The 25,578-nt window shown below is 37.4% G+C and overlaps 1 protein-coding gene across 5 annotated transcripts in view; it reads left to right on the forward strand.

Annotated features, from left to right (window-relative positions):
* Positions 1-25,578, forward strand: part of CHRM3 (cholinergic receptor muscarinic 3) — a 498,515-nt gene that overhangs the window by 64,495 nt on the left and 408,442 nt on the right. The gene's annotated exons all lie outside the window — the stretch shown is intronic.

Genomic DNA, 25,578 nt, shown 5'->3' on the forward strand with positions numbered 1-25,578 from the left:
GTATACACTTTCTACTTTTTTTTTTTAAGTTAACTGTAAAACAACCACAGGCAGGTCCCTAAGGATGTGTTCCAGAAGAAGGCATCATTATCATAGGAGATGAAAGTTCCATGCATGGTCACTGTCCCTGAAGGCCATCCAGGGAAACAAGGTGTAGAGGTGGAAGACAGTGGCAGAATGATACTGACCCTTTGTAGGCCTAAGCTGCTGTGTGCATTTCTATTTTAGTTTTTAACCTTTAAAAACTTTTTTTAAAAAAAGCTTACAAATAGAAAAAAAAAGCTTATAGAATAAGGGTAAAAAAAAAAAAACAATGTTTTTGTGCAGTTGCACCATGTGTTTGTGTTTAAGCTATGTGTTATTACACATGAGTCAAAAATTTAAAAATTTTAAAAGTGTATAAAGTGAAAATGTTGCCATGAGCTAAGGTTAATTTTATTATTGAAAGAAGAAAACAATTTAAAATAAATTGAGTGTAGCCTAAGTGTGCAGTGTTTATGGTCTGCGGCAGGATACTGCCACGTCCCAGACCTTCTCATCCACTCACCGCTCACTCACTGTTACCGAAACACCAGAGGCTTGGTCTAGGTCCTGCTGCTTGCTGCACAGAGAGCCAGTCACCGGGATGGCAAGCACTAGACAAGGAAGAAGGCTTTAATCGGGTGCTGCAGACCAGGAGACGGTAGCTCAGCCTCAAATCCATTTCCCTGACTGACGAAAACTAGTGTTTTACTGGCCAGGCCGCCATGGCTCACGCCTGTAATCTCAGTACTTTGGGAGGCTGAGGTGGTGGATCACCAGGTCAGGAGTTCGAGACCAGCCTGGCCATCATAGTGAAGCCCTGTCTCTACTAAAAATACAAAAATGAGCTGGGCGTGGTAGTGCATGCCTGTAGTCTCAGTTACTCAGGAGGCTGAGGCAGGAGAATCGTTTGAACCCAGGAGGCGGAGGTTGCAGTGAGCCTAGATCAGGCCATCTGTCTCCAGCCTCCGCAACAGAGAGAGAGACTCAAAAACAAAACAAAACAAAACAAAACAAAAAACTAGGGGTTTATATAGCAGGAAGTGGAATGTAACAGTGTGTAAGAAAACAGGAACTAGGGAGGGGAAAAAAGGCATCTGATGTAATCCTGGTGAGTTTTAGTTCTTTGATACTTTTTTTTGAGAGGCTTGAAGGTCCTTTCCTTCTTAAAACAATACAGGTTTCAAGCCTTAATAGCAGAAGGGTCCATTTCTATGACTATTCAGAAACAACTGTCTGTGGGACTCCTGGGCTGCTTTCAGACTAACTCACCCAGACCAACTTCTAGTCCTGCAAGCTCCATTCATGGTAAGTGCCCTATGCAAGTAAACCATTGTTTACCTTTCATAAGGTACTTTTAGTGTAACTTTTCTATGTTTAGATACACCAATATTTACCATTTTGTTATACTTACCTACATTATTCAGGACAGTAACATGCCGTACAGGTTTATAGCCTAGGAGCAATAGGTTGTATATTATGTAGCCTCAGTGTGTAGTAGGCTACACCATCTAGGTTTGTGTATGTCCACTCTACAATATTGGCACAATGACAGAATCACCTCAGGAAGTATTTCTCAGAATGTATCCTGGTCGTTAGTGATGCGTGACTGTAAGAATTTCTTATTATGGAACAGGAAGCCTCCACGCCAAAGTAGTGGACAGAAACAGCCTGATCAGGGTACCCTGCCATCCTGATCCCTGGCTGAGGGCATCCAGGGTGGGGCATTTGGGACTGGGGCTGTGGAAGAGAGTATGGTCGGGCATGAACACCACACTGGATCAAAAAGTACAACAGCTTGAGGCTCTCAGACAACTGCCCTTCCCAGAGCAGGTTTTATTGAAGAGAGTTCTGAGCAGAAACCATTATGGCTGTTTTACTGACCCATCTGTAAAAATTAAACCAGCTGGGTGGGGTGGCTCATGCCTGTAATCCCAACGCTTTGGGAGGCTGAGGCAGGTGGATCACAAGGTCAGGAGTTCAAGACCAGCCTGGGCAAGATGGTGAAATCCCATCTCTACTAAAATACAAAAATTAGCTGGGCGGGGTAGCACATGCCTGTAATCCCAGCTACTTGGGAGGCTGAAGCAGAGAACTGCTTAAACCCAGGAGCTGGAGGTTGAAGTGAGCCAAGATCATGCTAGGGCATTCTAGCCTGGGTGACAGAGTGAAATCCCATCTCAAGAAAAAAAAAAAATTAAAAATTCTTCCACAGGAGCAGCAATTGAAAGTTTATCTACCTCTGACTTCTTTACTGTCTGCTTGAAGATGTGCGTCTCCATTTTGTGGTCAGGTGTCTTAAGTCTCAGCCATTCCAGTTCTGAGGGCAAGATACGTGAAACAGCTAGCTGCGGTCATTCCCCTGAAATCCTCAGCCAGATGCATCTTTGACGTTAGCGTCATCCTTTCTCAGGTCAAATCGGTGAAGCCATGGGGATCTATGCCCAGATCCCTACTGGCTCCTTCCTTTGTGTGACCACAGGCAGGTCACTTAACTTTTTAAGCCTCTGTTTCCTCAACTGTGAACTGGGAATAATAATAGAGTCAAGGGCTGACAGTCAGGATTTGATGAAAAAACACATATAAACCTCTCAATATGTAGCTTGGCATACGCTAAGCAACCTAAGATGTTAGCAATTTTTATTGGGATTGTAATTTTTTGGTGTCCTTGTGCTATCTATATGGTTTGCATTCCAGAAAAAAAAACAGGTTGTTATATGTATTTCTTTATTTCTGTTGACAGGCTTTATTTTGAGAGCTCTAATTATATCCTTCAATTTAGTGAGTATAGTATAAATGATATCAGAGCCTATGAAACACCAGTTACGTACTTTGTTGTCTAGTGCTGTAGATTTTAAACTATGGCAAGCAAAGCCATAGTTCCAAAATGTGTACTAGGTTTTCATATTTCTGAAGAACAAAAATAAATGTTGAGGGCTTTGGAGTGGATAAAAGCAAGGAAGTTACCTGTTTAGACTGAGGCCAACACACCCATGCTTCAGAAGTGTGCAGTTCCATAATGAAGAAGAGATACATTTACTACCTTTGTTTCCCTGTGAAAAACACTCATCATAAAATTATGAACTGCTTAAGAATGCTTTTGATGGATATGAGAAAAATTAAAGTGGTTTAAGAAGGAGATTATAAACTAAATTAAAGGATGGGATCAAATATGGTTTAGGATGTGGCTCTAAACCAAGTAATTTGTGAAATGGTTTCATCACTTGTTTCTGTTGATGAAAGAAATTGTTTCTTACGAGAGGGTACAAATTTGTGGGTTTCAATTCGGTATCAGTTATGCCACAGTTGCGTTGTCCGGGAAAGTGCCTTCCACAGTGATAGCTGAAGATTTGTAGCTCCAGAAAAAGTGTTCTCAAGAAGCTTACATTATAGTTGGGAAAAGAAAGGAAAAAAATAGAACAGGTAATACAGGAGACTACAGAAGAAAAGAACAGAATGTATAGTTTGTTAGGTGGTGGCAAACATTACCGAGAAAAAGGCCTTGTTTTTAACATGAAGGGGTCACCAGAAACTTTTATCTACTAATTATCTACTTATAATGAACAGATGTGACTGTGTTTCCAGGCATACTCAAGCCACTGGATACAAAAGCCCATATTTTGAAGATCACTGGCTCCTGTGTTTCGGGAAGTGGTGGGTGTCTAGGAAGCAGAGCTAAATGTGTGATCAGGGCTGTATTGGTGTGGTTTCAACTAAGAAATAGAGCAGATTGCAGATAAAAAGAAATATATTGCTTATTCCAAAATGGAAGTCCCTACTATCTTAGTACTAAACTGATAAATTTAAATGCTGAGTATATTTAAAACCAATGTAGGAATGAAGGTCTATAGATAAAGTGAAGCATAATAATTAAGGTAATAAGGCATATTATGTCTAAATCCCATAAGGTATCACAAATGTACAAGCTTTATAATCCAAAGCATTTGATCCTTGAATGCATTTTGAAGGAATTTTCAAACGTCATAAATCTTTGATTTAAAAGATACTTCTTTTTAGCCTACATTGGTTTTAACTGTACAAAATCCTCATCAGAAACATTAAGAAATTAACTCGATATTGTTATGGACATAATGACCACAGACTCAAAACTCTGTAATAGAACTCTGCAATTTGCTGCTCATCTGAATGCAGAATGAAGAAATGGGAGAAGCCCCATCAGGGTGTAACTCGTCCGGCTACTTACACCTTAGATGTACAGGTCTTGTTACTCCCTTTATACTGAAATGGCCCATCGTGTTGAACAAAGCTGTAGGGGGCTCTTGAAAAGAATTGTTCTCACTGTAATTAGGGCTCATTCCCAACCATTAACTGCTCTTCTCCCCCAAGTGGTCAAGGTTTCCCGATTTCTTGTGACACAGGGAAGAGTTGGACTGGAGATTTTGTAGCATAAGCCAGTGGCTAGAATAATATTTGCAAAGAAGTGTCATGGAGTTTATCATCTTGACTCTGGAGTCCTTTTTGTCCTGAAAACTAAATGAAAAAGCAAGTACCTATTTTCAAATAAATAATAGTCATGATTAAAACCAAGGAAAAAATATTAAAAAATCATTTATATTCATTTTGCTACATTTTCTACTTATATTTTAACAAAATATGGTTGAAAATACATTGGATTTAAAAGTAACTGTAAGAACATATTTAATCTTCTTAAATTTCCTTATACCCTGTATAAGGGAATCTTCAAAGGAATCTCTGTTATTATTTACATTTCATTTGATTTTCATATTAATATCATCCTTAAAATTCTTACTTTGCTTTAAGCACTAGTTTGTAAGAGGAATGGTTATAAGGGGAAAAGTGAGTTCCACTGAATGCTGTACAACTTCAATTAAGATTGTTAATTATACTTAAATGAAAGCAACATTCACTAATAGATATTGCTTTATTTTAACTTTTAGAGAACATTTTTTGGAGTAAGAGGATGGATAGTACTCTGAGGTCCTTTTTCCCCAACCTAGAATTATTTTAAGACAGTTGATAGTTTTGTCTACCGATGCCATAAAGTAAATCTTAGTGGTGAGAGAGCTTTTGACATTTCCTCCAAAAGATTCTTATTAAAAGTAATGTCCACATACCCTTAAGAAGTAATGTAAATGCATTAAAAGATGGGATTTTGAGATTAGCTAGCTGTCTCCTAAAAGTTGTCAACTTTTGAAGTACTCATTTTTATTTAATAGATAATTATCATGCATTAACTGTATGTCAGGGCCTATTCAGGGGCTTTACCCACCCTAATTTGACTCTCCAGTCCCCTCTGAGGAAGATACCAAGGGAGAAATCTAGGCACAGACTGGTTATGTAACTGCACAAAGTTACATGGCTAATAAATGGCCAAACTGAGATTCACAAATATAGTCTGGCTCCGGAACAGATTCTGAACAGGAAATGTGCTTGCAACAGAAGCATTGGGTGTTTATCCATGAGCTTGTAAGAAAGTGTAAGGAGTGTGTATTGAAGAAGAATGGAAAGGTCCAACATAAAAGGGACCAGAGGGTAAAAAGTGGGCCTTTTGGGCTTCTCTGCCTTCTCTTGAGTATGGGATTCTACTCCTATTTTTTTTTCTCTATCATAATTTAAGAATTGATGCTTGTTGCTAAGAAGTTCCAGGGTATTAAGAAGAGTGCTAATGACATCTTCTCTTATTGGGAGGTAGATATGCTACCAAACTCCATCCCAGCATGGTTGGTATCCGGTGAAAGAAACTGGTGGGTTGGTTTTAACCCAAGGCTGCATTTATATTATTTTTTTCTCTTTTATTATTGCTTTAGCAATTCTCCTCTGTCTTTCTATATTACTCACTCTTGTATCTAAGGAAGACATTCTTCCTTAACCTACTGTAATTCCTTTCAATTAAAAAAAATCTACACACCTTCTTTCAAAGAAGATTTAAGGTGATACAATGACATAAAGTACAACACAGTAAGATTAAACTAGATAAGGAAAATGATATAAAAATCAGCAGAAGCTAATGATGAATGAATACTGTTAATTTTCATGTATACTTAGAAGTGATGGGAAACCAGTGGAATTATAATCTTTGATCAACACAAAAAAAGGAAAATATAAAGTAAAATGCAGTGTTCTTCACGTTAGGAAAGATTCTTAGACAAATGTATAATAATTCCTATGCTTCAGAGAGAAACTTCCATAGTTCCTCATAAAGAGATATTGTGTGAAGTGTAATGGGTATCATCTGCAGTACTCACAGCAAATATGAAAGAGAAATTCACTAGACTTTCTTAAAATGACCTCCATTGGGGTCTACAGCCTAAAATTCAAGAAAAACACAGCACAGCAATTTTCAGGGCCAACGTGATGGGGCCCATGTATGCAGCGTATTATTTTGCCTTGATTCCAGAATGAGATTTAGTGTATTTGCAGAAGAAAGTTGGAGATTGTCTGACAAATGCTTCAAGTCTAGACATAATGTGGCAGTGAATAAGGAGAGATTTATACGGGTTCTAGGTTCTGATCAAGATTATTTTAAAAATTAAATGTTTTTTCCCCGTTATAGTAAAATGAAGGCATTGTGACTTAGAAATTGTATATGCATCCTTCTGAGAGTAGGTATCAACTGCTATCGTTTTTGGTCAATATACATAGAAGATAGGGTGTTTGAATCTCAAGCCAGCTCAGGGGGAAGTAATTTAAAGATGACAAAATTTGCAAAAGCAGATTTTATGTATTTATTTATACAAATTATACTGTGGGAGAACTGTTGACTGGCTTTCTTTCCTCTTTCCTTCACGGCTCCTTTATGTGTATCTTCCTTCTGTTCTATGTTTAACACAAATTCTACACAAGCAAACCTTAGACTGATAATGTGCTTCTGTGTGTGTTTGCATCTATGCAAAGAAAACAAAAAGACTGTATCATTCCCTTGACAAGCTGAGCCCCTTGGGCGGTATGGCTAGTCGACTGGCAATGTAAATTTACCTAGCAAATGCAAACATGTGTCCTTTCCCCCCGGAGATTACTAATATCTTCTATCCCATTTTTCTACCCATTCCTCACCACCGAGGAACAGGGACATCAGGACATCAGCATGTCCCATCTCCTCCTGTCTCCTCTGGGGCATGTTGGTTGGTTACCTTCTGCCTTCCTTTGCTTCATCATCTCCCTTCTGACTAGCCTCTTTCCCCTCAGCATTTTCAATTCTCTCCCACTTTCAAAAAAGCAAGTAAGTAAAGTGATAGGAAAAACTGACCTTTCAATGGCCCTATCCTGAGAGAAGTAATACCACTTCTCTCAGCTGGGTATAAATACTATTTTTTAAAAGTTATCTTTAATTTACTTATGGGTTGAATTTCTGTTTCCTGCATTCATTTAACTGATACATAATTGTAATTTTTTATCTTTTTCTCTGAAACATAAAATGTCTAAATGCTGTTTCCTTAAAGTGAGAATGTTGGTGATTTTGAGATAATTACTACATTTGAAAACTGAGGATACATTCATTTTATTTTTCACAAGCAATTTTATTTGAACAGAAGTGTTTTCCTTTTTGTTATATAAATTTGGGAGTTTGTAGAAAATGTACCCTGGGTTATACCAGGTTAGTCATATTGACAAGAACGAGTTTTTGTTATCCAAAGTTGACAATATGTTTTAAAAGTTGTGATTCTGAATCTTCATGATCAAAGGAAACAAAAAACAAAAAACAAAAAACTTTTTCCTATTGTTGTTCTTTTGCGAGAACATGAATACTTTGCAGTTATGTTTTTATAAGATAATGCATCCCAGGGATGTAAAAAACAGCATTTTCTTTTGCACATTCACACTTTTACAGATGCCTGTAGGGTATGTGTAAAAATAATTTGACTAGAAGTTAACTTTTCAGGCAGATTAGGATATCAAAATCGATGATTAATATCAAATTACCCATAAATGCTATAAAGGAAATAACTTTAAAATGTATAAAATAAAGTCTTAGATTTACTTTCTGTATGTACAGCTTGTTTGAAGCTACAAATAATTTTGTGAGATTTTAGAGTCCTAGCTCATTTACTTAACAAGCGCTTCTGCAGCTTTTTCCTTGATACTTCGCATTATATCAGCACACAGTTTTAAAATTCCATGGTGTGAAGTACTTACACTGTTAGTTCAGACATTTTAGAGAATCAATTTTGGACATTTGGTGTTACATAACTCCTAGTTCAACTTGACAAAATTAATCTCTGATCACCAGGCAGCAAATATATAAGGGGGAAAAAATCTGAAAGTCCTAATTTCTGGAAAAGGCAGTTTACTTTATGTAGCTAAAGATGTATGGCTTAATTTTTATATTAAACCAGACTGTATATAACTAATCAATTGAACAACGTAGATGACAACTAGAGGAATACTCAGACCTCCCTTATAATGATTTTGAGGATGAGATGAATCATAGGAAGCACCTAGCACAGAGTTTGGCGTATCATAGATACTGTCAGTGAGCCAATAAAGGGATACATAACCACAGATTACGTTAGCATTGCAACTGTATTTTCAAACCAAGGACAGAATGTTTTGCAATATAGAATCTAATTGTCATGCGTTGTCTCAGTGAGTCTGAAAGGGTATGCCCCGAACGACTTTCCACAAGCAGTTTTATTTGAGCAGAAGTGTGAGGTACACTCACTTCACAGCAGCACGTCCTCATTCTCCTTAACCCTCTCTGCTCATTCTTTTGCCCTTTTCCCTCAGGAACTGTGCACCTCTGCTCTCTCACTCTAATTCTCTGCTAGACTCAAAGCACCTTAGATGAGCTTTTGGAACCCAAGATGTCTCAATTTTAACCTGTCACTGCTGTCTTGATCTTTTTCGTTTCTTTTTAATGGTATTTGTTTTTTCTGGTTATTCAATTGATACATTTTCAAAGGAAATTGTGGGAATACAGGACTATGTAAAGAAACGAAATAGAACTCCTAATCCCCATAATTATTAACTGTTAACATTTAGGTATTTTTCCTATCTTTATTCCCTTTTTTTCCTAATACATATTTAATACATTTCTAATACATTTTTCTAAGACGTTATTTTCTAATACATCATTGTTGACTGTAGGTCCGATGTGACGTGACAGATGCCTACAACTCACGCATCTTGCTTTAACTGAAACCTCTTGTGCGTTGATTGCCCTCCCCTTTTCTCCTCCCCCCAGCTCCTGGCAATCACCATTCTACTCTTTGATTCTGTGAATTTCACAGTTCTATATACTTCATATAAATAAAATCATGCAGTATTGATCTTTCTTAAATATTACTTCCACAGTGACTCAGCAAATAAAATTTCAGCTCTTGGCCGGGCATGGTGGCTCACTCCTGTAATCCCAGCATTTTGGGAGGCTGAGGTCGGAGGATCACTTAAGGTCAGGAGTTTAAGACCAGCCTGACCAACATGGCAAAAGCCCATGTCTATTGAAAATACCAAAAAAAAAAAAAACAAAAACCAACTTAGCCTGGTATGGTGGTGCACGCCTCTAGTCTCAGCCACTCGGAGGCTGAGGTATGAGAATCTCTTGAACCTGGGAGAAGGAGGTTACAGTGAGCCAAGATCGCGCCACTGCACTCCAGCCTGGGCGACAGAGTGAGACCCTATAACAACAACAACAATGACAACGACAAAAATTTAGCTCTCACTTGTCTGCCCTTACAATCAGAATCCGAAAACCTATGAATCTTATTTTCCACTTCTCATCGGCATGCCTTCTCGATTTCTGTCTGGCTTTTCTACTTCCCGTGGTGAACTGTGCTCCCCGTGACCGGGAATTCATTCTAGCCTCCATTTCCATGAGGGCATTTCTCCCTTGTCCGGAATGCCCTCTGTTTCATCCCCTAAGTCATAAAGAACACTACTTTTTTTGTTGTCATATAAGCATACTTGAAGTTTTATGTTTATTTCTAGGTATGATGGATTAATGTCACAAGTTATTTGACATTCTTTCCATAAAGAGGTGATGCTGGTATCCCCTACCCTTGCCTACGGGCGGGCTCTGCAATGCTCTGGGATAGAGCAGGAAGGACACTGGACCAGCTTCCAGTCCTGGGCCTCAAGTGACGGGTAGTTGCTGCCTTCTTTCTCCTGTAGCTTTCATTCTTGATGTGCCAACCCACCCCACCCCCTAAAAAGTCTGACCACCCTGAGATGGTCCTGTTCTCTTTTACTAAAGCCCTGCCGTGGTTCTTGTCTTTTATTTATGTTTTCTTTCGAGACTTTCACTAAAGCAGTCCTCTCCAAAATAGGATGTAAAAAAACAATCTATTTGAGTGTAGCAAGTAAATATCATAGTTCACAATGCCATGTGTTATTGTTACATAATTTAAAATTGCTATTTGGTTCATCATGTACATGATACTGGTAAATAATTTGTAACATATGCTTGCATTTATATATAAAAACGCATGTATTTGAGATACATTCATAAATATTTTTAAGGATAGAGTTGCTTTGTTAAAAAGTCCAAAATCCAGGGGCCCAAACCACCCTAAACGTGTGTGTGTGTGTGTGTGTGTTCCTGTGCTTCCTAAAAGAAGAGGTGTAATTAATATCTAGTGTAGCCTTGCAAGTCCATGAAATACACAGAATGCACAAATAAAAGAGAGATGAGCCAAAGTCTCTCCATGGACAATTCAAAATCTGTGCCTCTCATTTGATTTATTTTTCAAAAATCTAATTCAATTTTTTTAGGTGTCTACAAAATTTTTTTATGTAAATGTCTATTGATAAGATTAAGATATAAAATGGAGATACGGTGTTTTCTAAGCTTTATTTAGACAGAGATCAAATCTATGAAACATTCATGGTTAGGCTAGTCCGGCTGATATAAAAGATTTTCATCTCTCAGTTCACAGAGAGCTTATTGTCTGTGCTTTCTGGGGGTAAGTGAGGTAACAAGGAGAACTTTCTGGGCTTATGAGATAGCAAAGAAAAGCAAAGATCTGGAAATGGCATGAGACATTTATAATCTGTTAAGTTAGTCTTTTTGGCTACAACATAAGATATGTGTAAAGAAAAATTTGAACTAAAATTATGAGGATGAAATAGGAATAAAAAGTCTTGAATGATAGATAGGGCAAAGAGCTGAAATATTCCTCCATAGGCAGAGAGGTTTTTTGGCACAGCCAAGCAGACAGCTTAGAAAGATGTCAGTGTAGCACTGACAGTGGCTTGCTCTTCAGTTTCTCTGTGATTGATCTTGCCTTTGTTCACCATCAGTAACACCGTGTTTGTCTTCTCTTCCATGCAAACCAGGAACTGTATAAAATGACAGGTCGCCTCCTTAACTTCTGTATCTTCATGATCCGTGATTTAGGTTCAGATAATTCCCTATCATATAATTCCAAACTTTTGAATCTGCATGCTAAAACCTACAGTTGACCCTCAAACAATGTGGGTTTGAACTGCGTGAGAATGTTTTCAGTTAAAGTTATACAAAGTGTGTAAAAGTTACCTCTCTCCTGCTTCGCCTTCTACTTCCCCTGCCTCTCCACTTCTGCTATCCAGAGACAGCAAGACCAACCCCTTCTCTTCCTCCTCAGCCTACTCAACAGGAATACCTTGAAGATGAAAGGTGTGATGATCCATTTATTGATGATCCATTTATGATGATCCATTTCCTTTTTTGTTTGTTTGTTTTAAGACAGTCTTGCTTTGTCACCCATACTGGAGTGAATTGGTGTGATCTCGGCTCACTGCAACCTCCACCTCCCAGGTTCAAGCAATCCTCCTGCCTCAGCCTCCCAAGTAGCTGAGATTACAGGCACCCACTACCACGCCTGGCTACATTTTGTATTTTTAGTAGAGACAAGGTTTCGCCATGTTGGTCAGGGTGGTTTCGAATTCCTGACCTCAGGTGATCCACCTGCCTCAGCCTCCCAAAGTGCTGGGATTACAGGTCTGAGCTACCATGCCTGACCCATTTCCACTTAATGAAAAGAAAATGTCTCTTCTTTTTCTTATGATTTTCTTAGTAACTTTTTTTTCCTCTAGCTTACCTTACTGTCAGAATACAGTATATAGAATGTATAACAAACAAAATATGTGATAGTCAATGATTTGTGATATCAGTAAGGCTTCTGCTCAACAATAAAGAATAGTTAAGTTGCGGGGGACTCAAAGGTGTACATATATTTAAATTAAAAGTTACATGTGCAGGGGGTTACCACCCCTAACTCCCACATTATTTAAGGATCAACTGTATTTCCAAAAAAGAAGTATTCTTAATTTTCAGTTATTAGGTAGTATAACATTATAATAATTTTATATAGATGGGGTCTTTCTCTGTTGGCCAGGCTGGTCTCAAACTCTGGGCTTCTAGCAATCTTCCTGCCTCAGCCTCCCAACGTGTTTGGATTACAGGCATAAGCCATCATATCTAGATGCATTTAGTACTTTTAATTATAAATTACACATCTATTAAGCTTATTTTGGTACATAAAAATCCTATAATATTTATGGTACTATCTGTATTACACAAATGAGAAAACTAGCTAAGAGGTTTCAATCAGTGTCTCATCATTGCCTACACGATGAAATGCAGATGTGGGAGCAAAGTTCAGGGCTTTGGACTCCTCCCTTTGTGCCTTACCTAGTCACTCTTAAAGGTACTATAATCCTGGAGTAAGAGTAATATATTTTTTCAAATCATAAAGAAATGTTTCGTTGTTGTTCTCTTTAAATGGGTTGTCAAATACGCTGAAGTTTTCTCTGGTTATTTTGTATTTGTTCTTCAATATCATACACTTAGTAATTAAGAAAGTGACCCCATCATTTTAAGAATTCCATCCCTGGGGACTTCAAACTTCATACATTGAAATTGAGTGCTTGTTTTTCCTTTTTAAAATTGTATTTGTTTTAAATTCTCTGTGATGAACAGGCTTCAGTCATGACTGAATGAGTAGAGATCATTTGGTGTAAATGCATCTAGTTCTTAAGAGATAGACATTTGAAAAATGGGGTACAGACATTTAAAAATGGGGTACGGGATTGCTGTGGTAGTGGACATATTCTATAAGCTAACATATCAGCTTTATTTTAATTTGTGCAGCTATAGTAGCATCACTGACTCGCACACACATTGTTGATGAGATAATTCAAATCTTGGGTTAAAGTGAATTATGATTAATGTCTTGCTTTTCTCTTACTTGGAGGGTTGGATCACTTTTATTTTCTGTATTTCCCGAGTGTCATCCTTAAAATAGAAGTCATCATTTTCTCCACCAATTTTCCCTACCCCTCCCAATGTTATTCCAAGAGGAAAAGATGACAAAATGTGATCATTTGTCTTCTCAGAGTCTGAGGGTGTTAAGGAGCTCGGAGTGCTAAAACAGATGGAATTAAGCTCAAACCACATGGCCCTTACACTTTCTTCTTTAAAAAGCTCCAAAACTTAGTCTTAGTAATGGAATAGGCTTTGATATCTTTGTGAAAGGCATATGTAAATCTCCGCTTCTCCATATTCTGACTCACGCACTGTTGTTCCAGGGTTCAAAACATCCATTTTGGATCAGTCATTGAGAAATGCTCAATAGACTTTCCCTGAAATGTGGCCATGATTTTCTTTTTTTATTGATAAGAGTAACAAGATATATCAAGTTATAAGATGATTACTAATGCTTATCAGAAGCTTTTGACTTTTGAAAAAATAGAGATGTCCTCATTTGCCTTTACTCTTGGAATATGTTTCTACCATTATAATGGTAAATACATATTTTCTATGAGTAATGACTCAGTATGTAGTTATTTTAAAGTATAATTTTTCTTCCTTGGAAAATTAAATTTGCTGAAGTTAATGTTTGGCATTATGTTTTTGGCAAAATGAAGGTGATGGTTGCCAATCCTATATGAATGAAATTTGCTATTTTAGGAGGAATTTTGTTAACTTCTAGAAACAGCAGTCAGGTCTTTAAATTCTATGCTTTAGATGGTGCACTCAAGTATCTAGAGCAATACCATTTTACTGTTTAGCATTTGACATATTGAAATTTAAAACAGTGAAAATTAGATGTTAGTCCTATGATTTTCTCTTTGAATTTATTGTCATAATATGCTTTAAATGATTCATTTGTGATGACTTTGTATCTTCTTATGTACTAAAACCACTGCAAGCATTCAGCATGACCCTGAACTCGGGCATCTGCCATGTGGCTCCCTAAGGTCACTCTCCTAGCCAAATTGGGAAAGATATGACTAGAAGTTAAAATAAAACTGGAGATAATGCTACACAAGGGGAATAAATCCATTAGCAGATCATTATCAGTAAATAATATCAATGGACTAATATGTTCCTACAAAAGGAAAAATTATGCTGAATTTTATAGACACCAGAATTCACAAGGGAAGACCAAAGGTCCTTAATTCATATAAGAGGCAAGTGGAGAAGAATATAAATTATACTAGATGTCAGAATGCCTGAGTTCTAGTCTGCAATTCATAACTATCCAACAAGGAAATCTAGATTATTTATTCAAACTGATCTGGGATCTATGCCTTTGAAATTAGTTTATTTTATAGGATTATTACAGAGGGTCAGATGATACAATCTGTATTAAAGTGCTTTTCACTTTTCTGTCTCCACCCAGAACTGATCATACCTGTGTGTCTCTGTCCCCTCCTCCCATACCTTGTGTGTACAATTTATTAAACCCACTCAATTTTAAGTGTTTCTCTTCCTGTTGGACTGTGAGCTCCCAAAGGTCTGTATGTTAATCTTCTTGGTATCCTCAACACCTGACACATAGAAGGTTTTTGAACAAAAGCACATTTGAGGAACAAACATTTTTATGATCATTACTACCACATGAAAGTCTTCAACCTGGTGGTTAGTTGTAGGGGGTATATTTTAGACACAAGCCTTGAGCACTTTGTTTTTGTTTGTTTGTTTGTTTGTTTGTTTGTTTTTTGAGATGGAGTCTCACTCTGTCACCCAGGCTGGAGTGCAGTGGTGTGGACTCTGTTCATTGCAACCTCCGCCTCCTGGGTTCAAGTGATTCTCCTGCCTCAGACTCCTGAGTAGCTGAGATTACAGGCACCCACCACTACACCCGGTTAATTTTTGTATTTTTAGTAGAGATGGAGTTTCACTATGTTGGCCGGGCTGGTCTCGAACTCTTGATGTCAGGTGATCTGCCTGCCTCGGCCTCTCAAAGTGCTGGGATTACAGGTGTGAGCCACTGCACCTGACCAGCCTTGAGCACTTTCTCAGATTCCTTGGACAGTGTCCTTCTTTTCAAAAGCACCATGCATTTCCCTGACTTATGCTTACCTCTGCCCTTGCCTAGCTCTTGAACTGGCTGGAGTCTCAGGTGAAGCCCTACGTTTGTGTCACCTTTACACCCTACCCACCGAGCCCTATATGTGCCATTCAACCTGTAGTAGACAGAATATTGGTCCCCAAAATATATGTCCAAGTCCTAACCTCCAGTACCTGTGAATGTGAACACATTTGGAAGTAGGGATTTTGCAGATGGAATAGATGGAATTAAAGATCTTCAGATGAGATCATCCTGGATTTAAGGTGGGACCTTAAGGCCAAAGACAGTGTTATTATAAGAGAACATAGAGGGAGATTTGAGATCCAAGGGAAAGCACAGAGGAGAAGGTGATGTGAAGATGGGAGCACACAGTGACGCCACTGGAAGCCAAGGAGCACTAGGGGTGGCCAACAGCCTCCAAAAGCTGAGCGAATGTAGAACAGATTCTCCCAGAGAACTCCGGAAGAAACCATGAGTGCCCACACTGATTTCAGACCTTGGCCCACCGGTGCTGGGAAAAGATACATTTCTGTTCTTTTGAGCCAACCAGTTTGTGATGGTTTGCTATGGCAGCCCTCATAGAAGAATACACATCCCTCTGCTCTTTTATGGAAAATATTACCCTGTGGGCCTTGGATCTGGGTTGTGGTGTGACCCTCAAGGGGCCCAGGGAAGCAACCCAGAACTGCGGAGGTGTTCACATGCGGTGGTATGAACCTTAACCAACAGTAAACAGGAGGGAACCAGTTAGTTTCCCCTGCCTTCCCCCTTGGACTGTGCCACAGTATCATTTCCTCTTGCAGTCTTTCTGGGAAAGCCTCAGTGCCCACTAGTCACATCTGTCTAGCCAGCTGCATTCTTTCCGCCCAGGTCGCTGTGTAGGAGAAGCCATCACATCACATGGCATTGTTTTGTGGTTTGATTTTGCCCTATTTCCTTTTCTCCTCTCACTGTCACCATCCTCAAATTGCACCTCCCCAATTAAGTGTCAGAATTTTTTTTTTTAAATCTTGGCTTCAGGCTCTGGTTTATAGAAGACTTGGCTAAAAAGGTTCACGGATTAAGTTCAAGAATTATAAAGAGGCTTTACTTTTTTATTACATTCACTTCCTGCAAAATTTCTGCTGAAATAAAATACTTTCCAGTGAAAACAATCTTCAGGGGCTGAGTTTCCAGCCTAGTATCAAATCGAGCATTTATAGAAACAAGATTTCCTGTTCCATATACAAAAACTGTGTATCTTTCTAATCTCTTAGATAATTCTAAGAAATCGTCATAAATTCGCTGTGTTAATTATATGAGAGATAACTCAAAGAATCACAAATTGTCTTTTGAAGAATTTCAAAATAACTTATGTGTTTATGATAGTAAATTTTAGTTAATTATTTCACTGTTGCAGGCATTTTTCTTTTTCTATCCAAAGTGGTCTCAGGAGCTTAGCTGAGCTGGAGGAGAGAGCTGAGCTACCAGGTGACTAGGAGTAAATGAAAACTACAAGCCGCAATTGACAGAGGAAAGATGTTAATTACGTTATACGTTATATTTTAATAGCGAAAGCAAGAAGCTAAAACCTGAGAATCGCTGACACCCCCGGTCCATTGTCCCCTATGGAATGAGGCACAGTTGAGAGATGGGTAGATCTGTATGGACTTGGGGTTGTCTCATTGCTCAGAGATCCTGGACAAAAGCCTCTGGCGCTTTCTACGGACCCTGGGATCAGAGGCAGGGAGAGGAGGAGGGGCTAGGAGAGGGAACATATTAGCTAGTGAGAATAGAGAAAGTATCTTCAAGATTTCTTCCTTCTCACCCCTCCCTGGGAGGTCTCATCAGAGGTACCTGAAGAGGTCCTCTGCCCACATCCCCAGAAAAAGAGACTAGGAATGGAGGCTCCTGGCCCAGGAATGCACCCATGTTAAGAGCATGGCCGTGCAGGGAGGCCTGAGGCCTTGGCTGCATTCCCTTCAGAGACGGTGAGGCGTGGGCTGTACACCACGCCTGGAGCAGGAGGCAACTTCCCTGGGAGGCCTGCCCCGCAAACCCTGTGTCATTGCCTGTGGGGAGGCCTGAGGAATCACACATGGGTTATTGCCCAGGGGCTGGACTCCTCTAATTGTTATTGTTGTTGTTATTTTGTTTTGTTTTGTGGCTTGCTTGTAGGAGGGAGACTCCAATGCATCAAGAGTAACCAGATACTCAGCAAAAACCTTCCTAGCATTCTGTGCATTTATTATGTGGTGTCCAACATCACCTCGTAGGCAGATGGAACACAAGTGAATGCAAGCTTATTAGCCCCGAAGAAAGGGGCTTATTACATATAAGATAGCTTATAACATAGCTCTGTTGTTCTTCGGATCCTTCATTTGTGGCCCATCCTGTCTTGTAGATAGGCCTGATTGTTCCTTTGTTGTCTTCAAGTGTAGGTGCTGAGTTTTCTAGCAGGTATCTTAATTTAGTTCTAAAATGATTTCGTTTTTCTTATAGATTTTATATTTGCAGTGACCTAATATTGTACATCTGTGATTCCTTCCTCCTTCCTGTAGCCAGACTCTAGAGAAAGCCATCATTGCTGGAAGCTTCTAAAGATAAATATTAGAATGATACACCTTGTTCATTGGTAGCAAAATGCAATATCATAAAAGGAGCAGTTCTGTTCAGATGTGGCAAACTGAAGTGCCAAGACGAGACAACATTTTTTAAAGAGCAGGTAACAACTTGCTTTTACAGATAACAGCTTTGGAGGGACGAGGGTGAACCTGGAGGCCATTGACCTCAGCAAACTAATGTAGGAACAGAAAACCAAACACCACATGCTCTCACTTATAAGTGGGAGCTGAACAGTGAGAACACATGGGCACAGGGAGGGGAACAACACACACTGGGGCCTGCAGGGGTGGCATGGGGGAGGGAGAGCATTAGGAGAACTAGCTCATGTATGCTGGGCTTAGTACCTAGGTGATGGGTTGACAGGTGTAGCAAACCACCATGGCACCCATTTACCTTTGTAACAAACCTGCACATCCTGCAAATGTACCCCGGAACTTAAAATAAAAATAAAAATTAAGAAAACTATAGTAATTAAGGCATGATGGTATTGGTACTGAGTTATATAGAGTAAACCAATGAAGCAACAAAGAAAGATCAGAAATAGTCTCAGATAAAAAAGAAATCTTGATGTGTGACAAATCGGCATTTAAAAAGAACAGTTTTTAAAAATGGTGCTGGAATAAAACTGGCTATATATAAACACAAAGAATAAAATGAGTCCATTACCTTAAACCAACTTAACCATGCATCCCAAGTCTATTAAATGCTAACTTTTAAAATATGAAAATAATATAGAAGAAAGTCTTTTTTATGAACTCGTACCATAAGAAGAAAATACTGATAAATTTAACTTAATAAATGTAAGCGAATTTAGGCAAAAAAAAAAAGGACTTAAGAAAGTAAAAAACAAGTCAGAGATGGGGGAAATTTATCTGTAACACACATAACCAAACTAGATTGGCGTTTAGAGTAGATAGAACATTCCCATAAAAAGACAACCCAATAGCAAATTCGAGAGAAAAGAACAAGCATTTTACGTAAGTGATAGTTCATTCAAATGGCTGCAAAAATGTAATATAGCCAGAACCTTCATGAAATGTTAGTAATTTTGTATAACTAATATGGAGAATAATTTGGCAATGTATAGTAAAGCAGTGTCACTCTATGATATAGATACTTTAATGGCAACATTGTTCATAATAATGAAAACCAGAAACAACTCAAATGACACTGGAAAAGAACACAGATAAATTGTGGTGCCTTAATACTGTGGAGTACTGCTTGCTGTGATACCAACTTGGATAAATGTATCTCCCAAATGCATCTAGCAAGAACAAGGAAATAAAGAGGAATTTTCAGAGACATAATGCAGTCTTATACCAGTTCTATACTGTTAAGGCATATGTAAATAATGTGTGTTATTTCTGTATGCACCTACTTGTAGTAAATTTCAAAAAAAAAATGCCTGAGAAAGGTAAATATCAAATGTAGGGTAGTGTTGTTTACTCTGAGTAGAGCAACAGACAAAGAAATGATATTAGGGAAGCCTTCAATAGAATCCTTGTTGTTATATTTGAAAAAAATAACTTAAATGAGAAAAAAGGCTAATATTTAAAAGGCTGAGTGCTGAGCATGGATTTTAAATATTATATACATAGTATTAGCATATCTAATATTTCACAGTATGAAACAAAAAATTAAAACCATCCATATAATGATGTTCCATCTTATTTAAAAAGATAGTAACTAAAGCACTGAGATGTTATTTTTACGTATAAAATTAGAAAAGCCTTTTAAAAAAGAACTAGCAAAGATACATTGAAATATATTTCTCATAAACTTCATGGCAACTGCTAATTGGTAAAAATATTCTGAAAATGGATATGGTAGTTCTTATGCTTCATACCTTGTGCCTTAGTATTGTTTTTACTTCCATAACTCTGTGACAAGGAAATTATTGGAAACACACTTCAGAGTGTATGAGCATGTACTGTCATAACACATACATCACATATATCTACATATATTTCGATTATTGGTATAGATGTGGGTGTATATCTGTATATGTATGTGTGTTTGCTAATTTGTTTTTCTCAGTTTTGTCACCATGCCACCAGCATGTGGGATAATGATTGATGTCTAGTGCTTACTAAATAATAATTGTAGAATGATGTATTATGGAAATATAATGAGACACATAATCATAAAATTAAGACAGCTTTGAGAAGTAATGTAATTATTGACAAAGGAAATAAATAACTTGATGCAAACGAATTTAGTGTAATGAAATGAAACAATGCCAACTATCAGTCTGATAAGTGGATTTTGTTGCAGAGGATGGGCTACTGCATACAAAGAACCTAATGAAAACAAACAAACAAACTATCCTTCCAAAAATTATCTAAAATGATTTTTATTGAAGAGTAAATATTCACTTTTTTTTTTTTTGGAGACATAGTCTCGCACTGTCACCCAGGCTGGAGTGCTATGGCGCAATCTCAGCTCACTGCAACCTCCGCCTCTTGGGTTCAAGTGATCCCCCCGCCTCAGCCTTCCAAGTAGCTGGGATTACAGGCACCTGCCAACACACTCAGCTCATGCTTTTTTATTTTTAGTAGAGACGGTTTCACTGTGTTGGCCAGGCTGGTCTCGAACCCCTCGTCTCGTGATCTGCCTGCCTTGGCCTCCCAAAGTGCTGGAATTACAGGCATGTGCCCGGGCAATATTCACTTTTTTAAAAATCATGTACTGTTATGTTGTTAACAATAGACTGTTTATACATCAAACAAAAATAAAAGAGACAGCTAAATAAGTTTGTAATACTTAGTACTATTCTAAATTTTGGCCACAAGCAGAATTTGATACTACCTACTCACAAGAATAAGTTTAAGCTATATTTTTATGTCTGTATTTGTTTGGGAACACCAAAGTACCAGTCATATATATATATATATATATATATATATATATATAAAATTAAGAGGAAGGTCTGTGAAGAACAACAATCAATTAGGAAAATGGGATAATTTAATTTCTAAGTAAAATTAAGTTGATGAATTTTGTACAGTCCGGTTAAGGGATAATTAAGAACAAATCATCCATGTTGTATGTGTGAAGGACAGATACAAGTAAGAATGTGACTGGGAAAAAAATAAGAGCCATACTAGTAGAACAATCATGTTAAAAAATATTTATATTGATATCAAGAGTGTTACATCATGTTCAGAATGTACCCTGATGTGGTGTGATGAAAATATCATTTTACCTATAGAGTTGTCATCCTCAAAACCATAACCCAGTTCTAATAATGAGGAAAACTCTGGACAAATTCCGGTCATGGGCAGTGAGAGAAGAGTCTTACAAATTACTTGACTAAAACTGCTCAAAACTTTCGAGGTCATCAAAAATAACCAAGAGGGCCTAAGGAGCTACAACAACTAAATCTAATGTACTGTCCTGGATGAGATCTTGGAATAGAAAAAGACATTAGTTAAAAACTAAAGAAATCTGAATAAACAATGGGATTTAGTTAATAACAATGTATCAACATTAATTCATTGATTATAACAAATAATAGTATAGCATGCTAATAATAGAGAAAACTGGTATTCATTGATTATAACAAATATGAATGTAATGTGCTAATAATAGGGAAAGCTGGAACAGAAATATGAAAACCTGCATTATCTCCTCAATTTTTCTGTAAATCTAAAACTTTTAAAATATAATATTAAAAATATTTATGATAGTAACAAGTTCTTAGTGTTTAGATTGTCCATATGTTTTTCAAGATATAGTGAAAGTTTATTAGCTTCAACATTGAAAATGATGGCATGGAGTGGGTGGTGCAGATTTGAAATTCTGTCATTGAGGATTATGAGAAAATCATCCATTTGCTCTTTCCCAATCATGATGTATAGTCTTCCTTTAAAAATGAGCTTCTAGTACAAGGTATTATACTAAAAGTAAAGAGAGAAAAATGAACATAATTTCTTTGGATTCTTAAAGCACAGTTACTTCTTACTAGTTATTTTATTTTATTTTTTTTGGTATCCTAATAAACTATCAGTGGAAATTATTTGACTCTAATTAATGTTTATACTACCACATGGGCCTTCATCATGAGTGGACAAAATTGCTGGTTTCTCACACGATAAAACCTTTTTAGTAATAAACTGAATGCCTTTATTATTTTCACATGAGTTGTCACATTGCAGAAATCTATTCAAAAATCCTCTGAGAGATATCTCCCTTTTGAAATATGTCAGTGAAGATTCAGATATAGATGTAGATATAATTGTGAATAAAAATCACTACATATAGGATATCTGCAATGTTGAGAACAAGGATGGGATATCATTTCACCTCAAAATAGCTTTTGTAAAAGTAACTTTTAAAAAGCATGTTGATTCCATTTTCAAATAATGTGCTCAAAGTTTTGTTCAACTTCCGCATGTATTTTCCAGAGAAGTACCTTTAAACTGAAATAAATAGTCCCATTGTTAGGTGACAAAATATAAAAATGTACTTCAGAGTAATCAAAAAGTCAGGAAACACAGGGAAAATAAAATATATATTTTTTTTATTTTAGGGGGACAAGGGATTGGAGGACACGAAAGGTCACTACAAGGACAGGAGGAGGGATTTATGTATTGGAAGTCAAATGGAAGTTAGACCCATAGAATGTCCAGGGAAGCACATTCTGGCCTTTTGAATCAGCATGTGCAAAATTTCTGAGCTAAAGTAGCATAGTGAATTCATGAAAGTTCACCAAATTCTTTATTACTTAAAATATGATTAAAACAAACAGAACAAAAGTGAATTAAATTAGTGCACCTTAGGTTAAATATGTGACTCAACCACTTTTTAGCCATATGAATTAAGCAAGATATTTAATCTTTCTCTGCCTGAGTTTTCAAATCTAAAATTGAGGCAAGGCTAGTAATCATTCCATAATGTCATGAGGACTGGAAGATTAATATAAAGAGAGCACATAGAGAAATGCCTAGGGAAGTTCCAATTTAGGTTAATATTTAGAAAATTATAGAAGAAGAAGATTAACAATGAGAGAAATCTAGATATGCTACAGTACCATAGGTTTTAAAATTTATTCAAGACTTGGCAAAGCAAAGACACTTAAATGAACTGAACATCGAGAAATGTATTAAGAGTCCCTGGGCCACATTTGATCTCAGAGAAGCAACAAGAGAAAGGAATCTGGCAGTGAAGGGGTAAGAAGAAATGAGCCAAATGTTAATCAACTTTAAATATCTACATGAAAGCTCATATAGTCGCTTAGAATCCTGAAGAAACCCCAGCTTCACAATCAGTGTGCACCCACCCATTTACTTTTCTCAATGGGCCTTCACTGATGGTCCAGAACCTTTTCCAGTACAAGGCTGAGGGCCTGGCTGAAAATCTGAGACATGTCTGAGGAAGGTGAGCAAAATTCCTTTAGAGAACGTTAGGTCTTCACCGAGTACAAAGCAGAAGAGTCCAAAGGCTGCAGAGGAACAGGAGAGCTGAGCGAAACCCCTTGGAAGTACTCTGGAAGTTAACAAATACGAGTAACTGCATAAGGCTTTAAAAGGAGCTGAGGGACATTCCCTTGAGTGCTGCTGCACAGCAAGGCTGATTGAAGCTGGAGCAGTACTGAAAAGGTGCATCTAGGGTGCAATAATCCAGGAGTAGTGCTGGAGAGAACTTGAATTCCCTGATGATTTAAAGAGCTCCTAGCAAGTTTGTAAAGCAGTTAAAGATCTCCCACAGTGTGGAAATCGGTTGAGTGGGCTTCAAAGAGATATCTGAAGTCTTGCTCAGCTACTTGGGAGGCTTTTGCAGGAGAATCACTTGAACCTGGGAGGTGGACATTGTAGTGAGCCAAGATTGTACCACTGCTCTCCAGCCTGGGTAACAGAGTGAAACTCCATCTCAAAAAAAAAAAAAAAAAAAGGAAAGAAAAAGAGAGAGAGACATCAATCTACAAATCTAATAATTAACTTAATAACTGCAGGAAATCTTAAACAGTTTAAATCCAAAGAAAACCACACTATACGCATTATAGTCAAACTACTGTAACCAAAGATGAGAAGAAAATCTTAAAAGCAGCCAGATAATGAAAAGCACACATCATCTGTAGAACAAAGATAAGGACAGCTAACTTTACATCAGACCCAATGGAAGCCAAAGACAATGGAACTACATTTTCAGAGGGCTGAAAAATAATCTAGAGGGTAAGTTTTTCTCAATAGTGGGGATCAATTCTGAGAAATGTGTTCTTAGGCGAGTTCATTATTAGGTGAACGTCATGGAGTATGCTTACTCAAGCCGAGATGGTGTAGCCTACTATAAACCTAGGCTGTGTGTTAGAGCCTGCTGCTGCTAGGCTACAAACCCGTGCAACCTGTTACTGTGTGAATACTGCAGGCAGCTGTAACACAATGGTGTCTGTGCATGTCAACATAGAAAAGTTACAATAAAAAATACAGCATAAAATATAAAAATAGTACATTTCTAAAGTGCACCAGCAGTCAATCAAGCCTGCAGGACTGGAAGTTGCCCTAGATGAGTCAGTGAGTGACTAGTGAATGAATGTGAAGGCTTGGGACATTGCTGTATACTACTGTAGACATTATAAATGTTGTATATTTAGGCTACACTAAATTTATTTTACAGATAAAGTAATTGTGCTATGATGTTACAAAGGCTATGGTGTTACTAGGCAATAAGATTTTTTCAGCTCCATTATAATCTTACGGGACCATCACTTTATATGCAATCTGTAGCTGACTGAATCATGATTATGCATTCCAGGACTGTATGTTATCCTAAAAATCTACATCTAGAAAAAAATGAGTATGAAATAAGATATTTTCAGGCAGACAAAAGCTAAAACAATTTGTCAACAGCCAGCTTGTACTAAGATGAAATACTGAAGAAAGTGATTGATGCTGAAAGGAAATTACACCAGATGAAACACCTGTCTACAGAAAAAAAAAAAGAAAGAAAACCAAAAATAAGGATAATTATGTAGGTAAAAACAAAGGAATATATTTTGAGAAAGTGTGTGTGTGTGTGTGTGTGAGAGAGAGAGAGAGTTTGTATACACACACACGTATTTAAAGCCCTGTTCAAAGTTGATTTTATGTAACAGTGTACTGTGAGATTCATAGTACATGAGCAATATCTTATGTAATACTTAATGCAGTCCTAGGAAAATAAGAGATGTCATTTCTAGAGTGCCTCCTGTATGCCAGGTAATGTGAACTGTAACTTCATTTTGACTCAGGTAATCCTACAATGGCCCAATTTTATAAGAATCCAAGGCTCAGATGAATGAAGTAAATTGTCTAATATTCTGCCGCCACTAACTTGCAGAGGAGGATATTAGCTTTTGCTCCCTTGTATACTAAAATGTATGAATATGATTTTAACATTATTTACATGAACAAGACAAAAATAAATTGATTTTAGGTATGGAAAACTTTAAAAAATCATAATATTTCCATTCAATGGATTTGGCAGCTGTTAAATGGAATGGGATCCATTTAAGTGTGATGACCTGGAACAATATTCATGACATATAATTTTGAATGAAAAAAAATCAAGTTGAGTATAGTAACCTATATGTTTTCACATGCATATATGCATATGTGTATGCTTTTATGCACAGACATAAACATATGCACACATAAAGAATATCTCTTAAAAACACATATGGACTGCTAATAGATTTTTAATTTTAGAAGAAGTATTTTAT

The sequence above is a fragment of the Saimiri boliviensis genome, chromosome 14 (genome assembly GCF_048565385.1).
Source record: "Saimiri boliviensis isolate mSaiBol1 chromosome 14, mSaiBol1.pri, whole genome shotgun sequence".
Lineage (NCBI taxonomy): Eukaryota > Metazoa > Chordata > Mammalia > Primates > Cebidae > Saimiri > Saimiri boliviensis.